The sequence below is a fragment of the Salvia miltiorrhiza genome, chromosome 2, assembly GCF_028751815.1.
Source record: "Salvia miltiorrhiza cultivar Shanhuang (shh) chromosome 2, IMPLAD_Smil_shh, whole genome shotgun sequence".
Classification (NCBI taxonomy): domain Eukaryota; kingdom Viridiplantae; phylum Streptophyta; class Magnoliopsida; order Lamiales; family Lamiaceae; genus Salvia; species Salvia miltiorrhiza.
The window spans coordinates 21,998,860-22,012,845 of NC_080388.1; the positions used below are offsets into that span (position 1 = coordinate 21,998,860).

Genomic DNA, 13,986 nt, shown 5'->3' on the forward strand with positions numbered 1-13,986 from the left:
CACTATAAACTCATAGTGTCCATATCTTGTATGAAATGCCGTTTTTGGAATATCCTCTGACCGTATTTTCAATTGATGGTATCCCGATCTTAAATCAATCTTCGAAAAAGTATTCGCCCCCTGTAGTTGGTCGAACAGGTCATCTATTCGGGGCAACGGATACTTGTTCTTCAGCGTCACCTTATTCAACTCACGATAATCGATGCATAACCTCAAGCTGCCATCTTTCTTCTTGACGAAAAGAACTGGTGCTCCCCACGGGGAAACACTGGGTCGAATGAAACCCATGTCCAACAATTCCTGCAGTTGGAGCTTCAATTCCTGTAACCCTACCAGTGCCATTCTATAAGGTGCTTTTGATATTGGTGCGGCTCCGTGCTCAAGGTCGATCGTAAACTCGAGTTGCCGATCGGGTGGTAACCCTGGCAAAGCTTCAGGAAAAACGTCTTGATACTCCCGCACAACTGACACGTCGTCGATGTTTGCTTTTGATTCCTCGTTTTGATTTAAGTATACAATGTAGGCAGTTGTATCATTCCTCTCTAAAAGCTTTTTGGCTTGTAGCGCTGAGATGATTGGCGTCTTTTTCCATTTCCTCTCAATGCCAATAAAAGAGGTAGACTCTTGGCCCGGAGGTTGAAATGATATGCGTCTTTCATTACATTGTATCATCGCGTGGTTTTCCTCTAACCAATCCATTCCCAAAATGATGTCCAAATGCCACATAGGCATTACCCTTAGGTTTCTAGCCTTAAGCTGTATTGATCCTAACTCAAATTCTAAGTTAGGACACACACGTGAAACCGTAATAGTTCTGCCTATGGGAGTGGTTACCCTTAGATGTTGTGGAGCAGGTTCTATGTTCAGTTCTAACGTATCGACACAAGTATGTGAGATAAAAGAATGCGAAGCTCCAGTATCAAACAAAATTACTATAGGCACTCCTTTCAACTTGCCTATACCTGTCAAATTTCCTTGATTCTTCTATGGTGCTTTCTGCTCAAGTGCGAACACCCTCTGGTGATGCTGTTGATTTGCCTGCGGGGCTGGGGTTTGCCTTCTTGACTGACGTGGTCGATAGGCTGGCTGTTGTCGCTGTGGTGGAGGTAGTGGTAGAATTCCTTCCATTGCTTTGAGTTGCGGCCGAAATTGACTCGGTCGTCCTCCGCTTCCACTTTGCTGACGATTTGGACACTGGTTCGAGTAGTGCCCGACCTTTCCGCAGGTGTAACAGGTATTCTGTCCCATTTTACACTCTCCCAAGTGTAGTTTATTGCACTTCGGGCAAGGCGGTAACCCTCGCGGTCCTTGAAAAACTGCTGCTGGAGCAGCTGGGCCAACATAAGGCCGTTTATCTCTGTTCTGAAACTGCGGTGGCGCATTCTGACTCTGCCACGGCTTCTTGGGACCTTGACTTCGGTCATCCCATTTTCTCTTACCCTTTTGGCCTTGTCCAGCAAAAGGATGGTTTCCCGATTGAACACTCGGGTTTAAATGTGGCATCAGGCCTTGACTCGGTCTCTCTGGCTGCATTGCCAGTTCCATGTCTAGCGCTCGGTTTAAAGCCTCAGCGTAGGTTAGCGCACTCTGACTCGCTAAAACGACTCGTATCTCTTGCTTTAATCCAGAGCAAAACAGTTCCGACATCTTTTCATCTGTATCTACTCGATATGGAGCATATCGAGCCAAATCGCAAAACTGTCGGTCATACTCAGCTACCGTCTTATTCCCTTGCTTCAGATTTATAAACTCCATCTCTTTCTTCTTTCGATAGCTTCGGGGTACATATTTTTCACACAGCGCTATCTTAAATTGCTCCCAAGTTAGAGCAGCCATTTGTTCTGGGGTCATGGTTTTCTGCTTTGCTTCCCACCAAAAGTCCGCTGACCCCTTAAGTTGATACGACATACACATAAGACGCTCGAGATCATCGCATCGCAAAAATCTAAAAATTCGCTCCATACTCCTTATCCATTCTTCAGTTTCCGCAGGATCCCCAGATCCATTGAAGGTAGGTGGATTTTGCCTCAAAAAGAGTTCTTCAATTCTTCTTTCTGGCTGTGGAGGGGGTGGTGGCGTAGGTTCTCTTTGTTCCTCCTCTTCCTCTTCTTGATTTCTATATCTCCTTCTTGGCGGCATTCTTAAAAAGAAACATACGTCAGCTCTTAAAACTAGTTCTTCTAAATTATCGATCTTAGGGTTCTTACTCAACATCATATTACCTCTATAACATTACATCTCTTAGTGGAAATCTCTTTTTGTATTTAACATCATAATATGAAAGCATAAAACAAAACTCTTATTTATAAAAGACCCTCGGGTCATCATCATATATATAGGAAAATTGCCTCTTACGAGGACTTTTACAAAATGGGATATATACAGCAAAATGTCCCCTAATACATACTATGACGCTCTATCAAAACGGTCGTCATACGTACTAGGCATCTATATATGTCAGATACTGAAGATACTGATATACTCACTATACTATGCATCTCTATCTATATACATATAAGCATCTCCATCCTATCATCATATGTAGCTACTCTCACTCAAATCCATCCAGTCCCACCGAAGCCGTCTCCTGATACTCTACTTCCTGCATCATCTACTGTCATATCCTCTCTGGGCTCAATCTCCTCATCCTCAGTAGGCTCGGTCTCCTCACTATTATCATCCTCTGTCTCATCCTCAACATCTGTGTCTGCCATCGGGTAACAAACAGGTGGCTCTAGAATAGGCTCCCATATATCAACTCCATCAGCAGTGGTCCGACGCCGTAGTGGTCGGGTCTGTCCATGCCCCACTGTCATCTCTGGCGTCTCCTCGTCTGGGTCCTCATCATCACTATCAATCGGAAACGGATGAGACGGTCCCTCCTGAGCATCTCTGGATGGTGGGTATAGAATAGGATGCATATAATGCTGAAACTCAAGTGTGCCAGGCTCAGGTAGAGGAGTAACCCTCGGGTAAGGATCAAAAGGCACATACTCGGTACAAGGCATCGGAGATGGAATAGGTGGTATAATCTCTAAAGGAGGCAATGAAAATGGTGATGTCGCTGGGGCCGGCTCCCAAGGAGGCAGATCAGCACTGGGAAAAGGTATCAATGTCAAATAATGAAATGGATCAAAGTCCATGTATGGCGTCCCAGTCTGCAGAATGCCTGACTCCGGAACAGCAGAATCCGGGACAATGGGCTCAAAAGCAACGGCCTTATCAGGCACGAATGGCTCCGGAATATACGGAACCTCATCAACTGGGGTGCAGGTAAGACCGAAAAAGGATCTGTCGGAGGAGGGGGTGCATCATAAGGTGGTGGTGGGGGATCATCAAACACAAAGTAGCGGTGACTAATCGTCGCTACAAAACCCCTAAAATCTGCACGCTCGAATCGTCCATACTCATCCCTAACGACACACTGCGGCACCAGTGAAGCCGCCCAATCCTGCCATCCAGGTGGTAACAGTGGAATCAAAAGGGTGATAGCTGTCGCGTCATCAATCCCATATGCGGTAGTCTCTAGCCATCGTCTATGGTAATGTGCTACAAACTCACCCAACGTGTCACCCTCCTGCGGCCTAATATCTCGGAACCATCGACACATCATCTCTTCTAAATGTCGCTGCATCCTGAAATAAAATTCTAACTTCTATCACATCAAGGATAAAGAACTTACTTGATATATCTCAAACAATGACATACTCAATCTTGCTTGGTACGGTGGTGCATTGGCTATTCTAGCCTCAATATTTCTCCATTTATTCCAAAACTACTGGCTCACATCATATTCCATCACCTCAAGCAGTTCCATCCATCAAAACATTACATATCTCGTTAGTACATCAAAATCTATATTCAAAATAAAAGGAGTACAATAATAACTCTTACCTTGATAAGCCGGAGGAGATGGGGCGCTGGGGTGTTGTTTTAGACTTACTCTCAATCTTATTTTCACTCTAGCTTAAGGATTCAAGGTAGGCTAGACTCATTCTCAAGGTAGGACTTCGTCTCATGAGTAAACGAGTTCAAAAGATTTACTCACCTCAAGGATAGTTGAAATCAAGAATTTGCCTTAATCGTGGAGTTTTAACTCAATCAAGGAGTTTGAACTTAATCAAGAATGAAACTCAGAGCAGACAAACCTGCTCTGATACCACTCTGTCGCAGCCCAACATCTAGCCAGTGATAGCGTAGATTGGGTATCGATACGACTAATAAAATGATAGGGTAGAACAAGGGAATCTGAAAGACTCTTCAAGCGGAAGCTACTAAAAATTCAAGTTAAAACAAATAAAATATCATCAAACTTAATAGAAACATTATCGGCTTCATTCATTCAATTGTATCAAGGTTTTAGTCAACAAAAACAAAGGGTGTATAACTAAATATTTACACTGATTCATATTGTTCAGGGTAGCATAGCATAGCGTGATCAGACTATATGTATGAAGACATATAGCTGAGAGTAACAATCCTAATTAAGTTTCAAGAACATAGTCTTCAACTATTCGCACAACCGTATAGAAGTAAAATACGGTACTCAAAAGGGTCGTCTATGAACAACAGCCCTCCAGCAATCCCCCAATCTCTCTCCTTGCTCATCCTGCACATTTAGAAATACATGCAGGGCTGAGTATAAAATACTCAGTGGACATAAGCCGAAAATAAACAATCTCGCTCTTAGAGCTATACATTTAACTTGCCATTTATACATCACACAGGGGTTTTTCTTTAAAAGAACCTGTGTAAGCAATTGATAAATTTCAAGCATCATAAAGTAACGAAAGATAGACTGCAGTCATAAATACTTAGCATGTAGTACCACTTCTACAACTCGTCATCATCATCATGGTACTGAGAAGTAGGCCTCCTTCTCAAGCACCGTAACCGGCCGACCTGACAGTCGGCTCACAGTCATTTCTGACCGGCCAACCCGGTATACAGCTCACGGTTACCTCCGTGTACACAATCCCGCCTTTGGCAGGACCCGAAATCGTTTCATCCGTAGAGGGTAATGTACAGGCTCATCGTCATCAAAACTCGGCAAGTTAATTAGTTCAAACATCAGTTTATCTCAAATCATCTTAAAAACTTATAGACATCATCATAATCATCATTTAGAAAGCCAGTAATAGAGGTATTAGAAAATAATGCCCACCTGGAAATCTTAGCTTTGGTCCTCGTACTTCGGAAAAATCCTACTTTTGTCCTTGACTCGTGTCTTTAGATATCATCATTGGCATAGACGGTTCATGTCATAAAATAAACGTCGATCAGACAAATCCTCACTAGGTTTACTATTCTTATCTAAGTACTAGTCTTCCTTTCTTATTATTTCCTTGTGACTAATCCCTCTTCGTAACAAATCACTCTTATAATAAATTCTAAATATTCATCATTTTTATCACCAATGCATCACCAAATTTTAAGTCTAATCAGTTCATTAAGGAACGACTCCTAAATACTCAAACCCATCTAACAATCACATACTAAAGTTGTGAGGTTACAACACATTCTTTAACATATATCAGATAGCTCACACAATCCTTAATGACTACACCATGTGGTTAAATAACTCGAGGGAACCAAATTTGGTTAAGTAAAATTTATCTCGGAAAAGTATTACATCTATATATAAACATATATATATATATTCCATTAGCATTTTTATGAACTACTAAGGTGTATAGTTATCGTCATTAACACATGCAATTTACTAAATCAAAGGTAGGTGTATTAGTGAAAGACCATACTTGACTTCATATACTCTGTCCCAACTTCAAGTAATAAACTGCTTTACGTCGGAACTCTCCTGGGTTTGGGACTCATATCATTTGAAACCTCTTAACGTCTAGTTTCATTTAAAAAAAAGTAGGTTGCAAAACTTTATGTGGTTTAGGAGATATGATCATTTTCCTACAGTCTACCATTTTTGACAGTTTTGTGCAACTGAAAGTTTTGATTTTAGAAAAATAGTATATCTTGTCAAAAAGACTTAAACTTTTATGGGTAGCTAGCTAACATGTTCATCTCGTTCATATAAAAATTTGGAAACCATAAACTCACGAAACGCTACTGGAAAAGTGACTCTAGTATCTGTTTCTTCCACACTTTCGGTAGAAAGTTGCAGTTAGAGACTCATAATTTAAAAGGTTATCAGACGATGTTCAAATGACCTCAAATTTTAAATGAACGTTCCTAACACTTATATATGTTTACCATAAAATTTTAAAGATTTTTGGGTATCAAATACCCCGTCGAAAACCATTAAGTCAGTAGCTTAAAAGCTAGCCAATTAACTCATAGTCAATCATACTCTATTTTCTTGTCAAACCAATTCATCAAAATCGTTATTAAACATTTCTAATCATCATTTTTAATCCACCAATTATCATAACACAATCTCATAGGCTCATTTCCATACTCAACTCCTCACTTTCTTCATGAACTTCAACTTTCCAACATCTCACAACCTAACACCTTTATAAACCATATCTCAAAATCAAATCATGCTTTTCATTCAAAGACCAATAATTAACATCTTAATAGCATGCATATACTCTCCATCTTAAAGTTAGAAGACGACAAAATTTTAGACGACTACCAACCCTAATAATCTTCGAAAATTACCAACTTGAATTAGGAGTTGTTTTCATGCTTTGATCCTTCATCTACATACTCATAAAGCTTAAATATAAGTAGATTCATGTGTTTAGAAGCTTACTCTATGATTTTGAGGAAAACAGTATAGCTCCTCCTTCTGGAAACTAAGCTTTCAATCACGCTCTAGCTTTTGATTTATGGAGATAATGATGTTTTGTGCTTGATTTTAGAGTTTTCTATGGTGTAGAAATGATCTATGGAACTTTAGTTATGCCCAACAATGGCAGGTGTTGATGGAAAAAGAAAGAAAATCGAGAGGAAAGGGACGTCTGTTATGGGGATGAAAGAGAAAGGTGTTATATATATATATATATAACCCCATTTACTTAGCCATCAAGTATTGGATAATTAACACATGCTTAATTATCCACTTGCATAAAAATCTTATCCGTCAACTATGTTTATCCACTTGCTTTGACTTTTCTCTTCTAAAGTTAGTTCCGCACCAGAGCAGAGAAATGCTCACCAGAGGAATGCTCGCCAGAGCAGAGGAATGAATTCTCTGTCAGGGCAGAGGAATGACTTCCCCTCTGTCTGGGCAGAGGAATGACTTTCCCTCTGTCTGGGCAGAGGAAAGACTTCCCCTCTGTCTGGGCAGAGGAAAGACTTCCCCTCTGTCAGAGGAATGACGTCCCCTCTGTTTGGGCAGACGAAAGACTTCCCCTCTGTCAGAGGAATGACGTCCCCTCTGTTTGGGCAGACGAATGACTTCCCCTCTGTCAGAGGAATGTCGTCCCCTCTATTTGGGCAGACGAATGACTTCCCCTCTGTCAGAGGAATGACGTCCCCTCTGTTTGGGCAGACGAATGACTTCCCCTCTGTCAGAGGAATGTCGTCCCCTCTGTTTGGGCAGACGAATGACTTCTTGGTTTGAAGCAGCGAAATCCCAACTCGGCAGAGTAGAGCAAGACTCAAGGCAGAATAGTGCAGTCAAGAGTAATTTGAAAATTCGTCAACTTTTCCATTCTCAAAGTGTTCATCAAACACTCTCAAACATCAAAAATACTATCAGACTCATATCTCCACCTAGAATAATAACTTATCTCATCAAAAGGTGTAACTCTAATGCTCAATATCTCTATTTATCACCATAACTCCATCTCATCTTAATTATAATCTTATATCTCAGTACCATAGTACTCTCTGTAGTGTCTCGACACTTCTACTACTCATAAAAGTACGGGGTGTTACATGCAGAGCTCAATCTTCAGCTATGCTTCCAGAGTAGAGCTCGGCTACGCTAGAGCTCGGTTTCGCCAGAGCTGCTACCACTAATGAAAGAAAATAAAATTTTAACTTCATCAATGTTCCACCAACATCTCCCTATATCCTTATTTCCTCAAAGTATTTCATTCTCTAATCCCATCATCGAAAAATATAATAGCTCAACCTATTAGAAATCTCATCTCATAAATAACTTATTTTTATATCTCAGTGCTACAAGTGCCCCACAAAACTCAAGAATATTTATAATGAGGAAAAATGCGGGGTGTTACATCTCTACACCCAAGTCTTCCAAAGATATTGATCTAAACACCTCTATTTCCTTGGTAAAACCTAGAAGATTAGTGGAGATACAAGCTTGAAGGTTGGAAAGAAGATTTTATTTTTCTCTTTGATTTACTTGAGTAAGTGTTCTAATCTTATGGATCTAGACTCTATATTGAGATATATGTGTGTAGATGGATGATTGAAGCATGAAAACTTCACCTCCTTGTTTTTCTTAACTTTCGAAAATTTGGGGCTTGAGACCCTACGAAATTTTGTTGTTTATTTTCTTAAATTGGCTTGAGTTATATGATGATTGATGATGGATTTGAGTTTATGAGATGATCTAGATAATTAATGATGGATGAGATTGAAGCTAGAGGTTGAGAAGTAAAAAAATGAAAAGTGTTAGTTTGAGGAAGAAGATGACATATATGTGTATTTATATGTGATCTTGTTTTATGGTGTTGATTTGTGCTAATTGGTAACCTAGGATGTTAGATCTATGATTTGATCAATAGGTTATACATGATTAGTGATATTTTCAAAAGATTTAGTTTAATAAAAACTAGGGTTATTAATAAATCTATGTGTTAATTGTGTGAAATCAGTTAAGTATATAATCTTGAACATTTAAAGAGTTCGAGATGAGATTTTGGTGAAATTTCGTAGGCCTATTGGCCTAGTGTGATCGACGGTTTATCGATGTTTAATAGCTTTGAAAATTTTATAGCAAGTCCCGACATGAATCTTGAGTACCCTGGTAAAATTTCAAGCCTTTCCGACTTCGTTTGATATTTCTTTCAAATGCAAAACCTAAACTGCACATAACTACCGAGAATTTTAGAGAACATGGGAACGAGTCATTCATTTCAGTAGCTTCCTGTGTGATCTAGCTTTCCAAATTTTTATGGTATTAACCTTATTGTGTTATCTAGATATCCACCAAATTTGAGCCCAGTTTGACAACGTTTACTATTTTTCAAAAATCCAAGTTTTCGATTGCTCAAAACTGCCGAATATGGTAGATCGTGGTAAAAACGTCATATCTGTCAAACCACTTGGAGTTTTCGACTCTACGTTTTTTTTTTATATGAAACTAGACTTGAAGATCTTTCTTCCAGTATGAGTCTCGAGTCCAGGAGATGTCGGAGTCAGAACAGATTAAATTTTGAAGTTGAATCAGTGTAAAAACAGAGCATGTTTTAATGATGTTTGATTGTGATTCTTATGTGCATTATGTGATTGTGTTGTCTATGTGTTTGAATGAGATTAGACGAGCCTTATATGAGAGATAAATCGAGACTTAGAACCATGATTTTCTTGAAACCTATCCTTGAACTTAAGGATTTGAGATGAGTGGAGAGTTTATATAGAGTTGAGTAAGGAGATAGAATATGAGACAGAGAATAAGTTTTCTTTCATGACTCTGATAACCATAAGCTTTTGATGTCGAGTCTAGAATAGTACCTCTAGACTTCTAAGAATGTCAGTAGCCCTCAGCTCGCCATCACACTGCCGCAACAAAGGTACGATAATAGTTTCAAAAATATACATATATGTATTTTAGATGTTATGAATGTTTCCAAGAAAAAGAAAATGTGCGCCTTACGTTTATGATGCTATGTGAATGATTTTTTTTGTCGTGTTTGGGACTACCCGAACCCATAACGACTCAATGAATGTATTTCGTGTTTGGGACAACCCGAGCCCTTAACGAATCAATGTATGTATGTATGTATGGTCGAGTTAGATTCCTTGAATCTTTCCGGCATAAGCAAAGTTTTTCATGAAAGGGACATTTAATGTCCATATGACTCAAAATTTCAAAGAAAGCAAATATATGTATGAATGAATGATGAGAAAGCTTTATGTTATCATTTTAGGTTCACTACCTATATGATTAGAATGATGAGTTCTTTTACAAATCGTTTGAGAACCACCCAATAATGCCTTACGAATGTTACTCGTGATAGCACCGCTAGAACGACATAGAATGGACCTATATAATACCAAAGATTTATGATTGAAGTACTTAGAAGTAAGTGCTTTAAGTTAGAAGTTGACTTAGAGCTTTATAAGAGATAAGAAGTTGACATGATTGGGGGCGAAGCTCCCATTTGACTGAGTGATTCGTTGTGCTGGGTCTGGCCAGCCCACATGACTATGATCTCGGTGATTGTCAATTTAGTCATCCCAAAGTATAAACTCGTACTATATAGTTGTCTTAATAAGATCTTCTTTGATCACGACAAGCATAGTATGATTAGAATGAGTTCGTTTCTCAACAGTTCTCGAGACATGAGACGTAGCATTCTCACGATTAGAAAATGTGATAAGCATCAAGCTATGTAGGTGCACTGATAGTGAATGTCTAGTACTCCAAACTAGATTTCCCAAGTATGCAATTTCGAGGACGAAATTTTTATAAGGAGGGAGGGATGTCACACCCCGTTATTTCTTAGCTAAATTTAGAATTATTTTGAACTTAGAATTAGATTGATTCACGCCAAATAAATAAAAAACAATTTATTTTAATTCCAACAAAAATGATTTTCAAAAGTTTTGAAAATTTGAGTTATTTAATTTCATTGAGTTATTTAAATTCATATGCATTTCATATAGTTTTATTTACATGAGCCATTTATTTACCGAACCTTGAAAGATTTTTACAGTCCCGATAATTCAACCCTGACAAATTTTAATTGTCCAATCAATGATTCAACTCACTCACACTCAATGTATTTTCACCAGCCACTTTTGACCATACTCTCCTACAACCACCAACTACTTCCACCTACTCCCTCACCTAACATACACCACCTACCTCCCTCAAAATAAGCTGTCACCTACTACCACCACTTTAAAGCAACCCCAATTAAACTTTAAGCCATACACCTATGAACATAGGCAATCAAGTGCTCCATAACTCCTCTGCATCCATAAGTATACCATATCCAAGCTCTCCTTTACTCAATTCATACAAATTATTTGCTGTGCCAAGTTGAGACAGAAAGCAATTCATTCTCCTCACAAATCAAGCAATCGAACCATTTCAGATTTCAACGGCTCAACTCAAAGCCCTTCCTCAAACTAGTAGAACACTCAGGCATAACATCAAGAAAAAGCTCAGCCTTTCCTATCAAGGTTTTTCTTCAATTCATAGCAGTAAACACACACATATACAGCTTTATGTTTGTTCATATGTCCATCTATAACTGAGTTTACATAACAATAAAGACAACGAGATGTAAATGTTTCATACAATGAGAATACAGATAATGAGATATAAGAACTGATAGTTTTGTTGCCTATGTTTTGTTTATTTGTGTACCAATCACTGCTCCATAAGAACATAAGATATGTGCATGAAATGAAAATACTGATAACTAAAACAAGAATAGAACTCGTGGGGTATCTCTGCTTGGAGAGTGTCTGTCGAGGAAGGGATGTGAGAGTCGGGAGTCAGGGCGGCAACGGCGGTGGCTATTAGCTGTTGTCGGACCGAACAAAGGGAAGATGGAGGCAGTAGCTAGGGCACGGCGGTGGTGGCGTGAAGCTGCTGACCGTCGTCGTCGGATTTTAGAAAGGGAAGGTCGGAATTGGGAACCTTTGGTTCCAGGTGGCTTGTAGCGATTGTCATCAGCGGCAGCCATGGCTATTGCTATGGTCGCCGAGAATTGGAGCGAGAGGAGACCGGATTTGGGAGCCTAGGGTTCGGCGGCGGCGGCTCCACTATCGTTCTGTCCGGAGAAGGGGAGAGGAGAAACGAGGGGAGATGAGGGGATGGCTGCAACTAACTGCTGCTGTTCGCTGGTCTGTTTCGAGGGACGTCAGGCGGCGGCGGTAGGCCTTGTCGGCTGCTGCGGCCGTCGATTTTGAGAGGGAGGCGGCGGGAGTGACAGGAGTCGAGGGAGAAGTGTTCCGGGCGGCGCTCGTCGCCGGGCACGATGGAGCAGTCGAGGGAGAAAGGAGCAGTTGAGGGAGAGGAGAGTTAAGGGGCGACGGCGTGTCCGGCGGTGGCTGCCGTCGTCCGCCGGAAGAGAGAAGGAGGAAGAGGGGTGCTGCTGCGCAGCTGGTATGTGTGTGTGCGTTGTGAGGCAGAGAGACGAGAAAAGGGAGAAAGAAGGGGTATAGGGGTTGAGTGTTGGGCTGTTGGGCCGAATTTTTTTTTTTACTGGTTGGGCTGATTTTTATTTTGTAACTTGGGCTCAGTTTATTTAATTAAAACAGCTGGGCCTTATTACTTGGATTGTGCAGATTTTTCATTTGATGGACTGCATTATTATTTTAAATGGGCTACCCAATATTTATTAATTAGACTTATTAAGTTTGATTAATTATTTTAATTTGCATAATAATATTTAACTTATTATTATGTGCATATTTTAAGTAAATACTTATTATATGTTTAAGTATGAAATGAGTCATGCATTGCATCATGATTTAATTGGTTAATTATAATTTCATTATTAAAGAAAGACGAGTAAGAATATTGTTGGTGTTCTTAACTCAAGAGAAATGTTTTCAATTATTTATTCATTAAATTTTGAAATCCGGCGTGATGAATCATAGAATGTTAAGCATTTTCCCCCAAGATATTAAGTTAGCTTCACGAGACCTATTAAGAATAGAATTTCTTGTAGGCTTTGTGATGACCAGGAGGATTAGCGCTACTTTTCCAAGACAGGTTTATATGTGTATGATCTTCAGGCTTTGCCTATCCAGGTGGGCATTATTTTATTATTACGTATATAGAGATCCCCTGCGTGACGTAGGCCTCATATGCGAATATATATGCATGATATGTTTTGACTATTTATTCAGTTCTTATGAAATGCTTATATGTTTAATGCCCTTTATGAAAATGAAAATGTTATGAAAATGAAATGTTTATGAAATGATTGACTGCCAAAATGTTTATGTTTTTATATGTATCCTATCTGTGTTGGTTCGCCAACTTTAAAGGAAATCCAATTGGGATCCTATGCTAGACAAAGGTCGCTAGCTAAGGTTAACGTGTACACTCATGGAGACCACGAGTCGCTTGCGACCGGTCTTGGCGTCCGTGGTAAGGAGGCCTCCTTCCCGGCGCGTGACAGAAAGGAACAGATATGGATCATATGAAGGAAAATGGGTCGGCCGGCCAATCTTATGAAAATGAAAGAAATGTTTTAGTAAGCGCAGGTCATTTAAGAAAAACCCCTGTGTGTTACTGTTATGGCAGTTCAATTTATATATGTATGCATGAATGTATTTTGGGCATTTGTCCACTGAGTATTTTTATACTCAGCCCTGCATGTATTTCTAAATGTGCAGGTTGAGCAGCTGATGGAATGGAATGGTGTTGAGCGGGTGTTCCTTTGACATTTCAAGAAATGTAACCTTGAGTATACATCTTCATATGTATATCTCACACGTTTTCCGCTGCAAAACACTTTGATTAGGAAAACTCTTTGTTATAAAGTTGTGACACGTGTTATTGGGTAACCCACCTTAATTAGTTCTCCTTTATGTGTATGTTTTATAAGTATCCAAATAATCATATATGATCCTAGCATTTTATCTATGAGTGACATTTCCATATACTTTAATGTTAAGTATTTGTCCATATCTGTTCCCACTCATTAATTCTTATCCCAAGTCATAATCCCGGCTAAATCGTCATTAAGGGTAGCGGGCCGTGACAATCCCTGACCGACAGTCCTTGATCGCTTGGCGAGTTATTCATAGAAGATTGCCCACGCAAGATAATCTTATTCGTAATGGCACCCTGGTGGGGCCTAACAGATGCGCCTTTTGCTGTTCAGCGGAGGAATCTATAGATCA

General features: G+C 39.6%; 1 long non-coding RNA gene across 1 annotated transcript; it reads left to right on the forward strand.

Annotated features, from left to right (window-relative positions):
• Positions 1-8,164: 8,164 nt before the first annotated feature.
• Positions 8,165-13,768, forward strand: LOC131011574 (uncharacterized). The gene is made up of 3 exons (XR_009097032.1): positions 8,165-8,297; positions 12,804-12,885; positions 13,477-13,768. It is a non-coding gene; the product is annotated as an uncharacterized LOC131011574 (long non-coding RNA).
• The last annotated feature ends 218 nt before the right edge of the window (positions 13,769-13,986 follow it).